Here is a 1,266-nt window from a genome sequence, read left to right on the forward strand (position 1 = left end):
AAATTACCTGTCAAAATTAACAAAGGTATCAGAAGAATAATAGAGAAGGAAACTACTTTTTTTCTTTTATACATGCTTTTTTCTTCTTTGATTACGATTTTTTTTAATTAAAGGAATGTTATATGTACCTCATTGTCAAATTAAGGATATAAAGAGTTTTCAATTCTTAAAATAGGAATAAGCAAACGACGAAAAGGAGAAATTTAATGAATACTACATAATTGACGTAAACCTCAAATTTTGTATTCATTGAAATTGGTTAATGGTTTATAAGTTTACGACTGATTCAACCATAACTTTTCGAAAATTTGCTTGAAAAACAACTTATCTTAACTATTTATCAATATTATTTAAATACAAATGATTTTTTTGAGGTGCCATTCTGTTTTGAATATATTTACATGTCATTGCCACTGGTTTTAATTTTAGCAATAGTTTTATGTAATTTTCTATGAAAAAGAAAAATGCCTTTTAGAATTGTTTTTTTGGTCAAAACCTTTTGGAATGTTTACACGGAAAAAACTTTTCTTTACAAAGATTTTTTTTTCCTTTTTGGTGTTTATAGTTTGATCACTTATCGAGTTGCTCTTCCATTTTCCGGATTAGATCTTCGCTTTACAATATTTGTTGTGTTTTTCATCCCAAAACAGAATTGTTCTTAACGTTTCTGTGACTCTGTCTTTTATATCTGTTTTTTTTGTTTCCTAATAAAATCCAAGTTTTGTTGATCGGTTTGTTCAAGTTTCTACTCTCTTTTCATTGGTGTATAGTGTATTTGGTTAGCATGAAATCATCATATCCCAAATGCTCCCGTGGATTTTTTTTCTCATAGTTATTTATCCTCAACCTTTACTCTCCGAAGAAATCAATCTTTGCCTCTAAGTTTGGGTACAATATTTTTAAGAGATGAAGTCCTGACTTTTGTAAGTCTGTTTTACTGATTTGGTTCAGTTTATGAAAAGTCAAAGATTGCTCTAACATGTGTTTTGATGACGACTGTCACATCCAGCGATGAAGGTGAAGATTTCCTTGGTGGCAGAGGGATAAAGAGAGCGGAATAATCAAATGGAATCAAACTGTAGGTTGAATTGCAGCTCCGGAATTGTTTCCCGGTTACTGCACAATTTACTCTCTTTGAGTCAACAGGTAGCCTCCATTAAACTTTATTCAAAGACAAGTGGGATAAGAAGGTGGCTTTCATATGTTTAACCTAATTATGTAATGGGCTTAGAAATGGGTTAATCTTTGTAATGAGTTTAAGTTTGA

The 1,266-nt window shown here is 30.6% G+C and overlaps 1 long non-coding RNA gene across 1 annotated transcript; it reads left to right on the forward strand.

Annotated features, from left to right (window-relative positions):
• The first annotated feature begins 456 nt into the window (after positions 1-456).
• LOC130495658 (uncharacterized) lies at positions 457-1,266 on the forward strand. Its single transcript, XR_008934799.1, has 2 exons — positions 457-923; positions 1,010-1,266. It is a non-coding gene; the product is annotated as an uncharacterized LOC130495658 (long non-coding RNA).

The sequence above is a fragment of the Raphanus sativus genome, chromosome 1 (assembly GCF_000801105.2).
Source record: "Raphanus sativus cultivar WK10039 chromosome 1, ASM80110v3, whole genome shotgun sequence".
Lineage (NCBI taxonomy): Eukaryota > Viridiplantae > Streptophyta > Magnoliopsida > Brassicales > Brassicaceae > Raphanus > Raphanus sativus.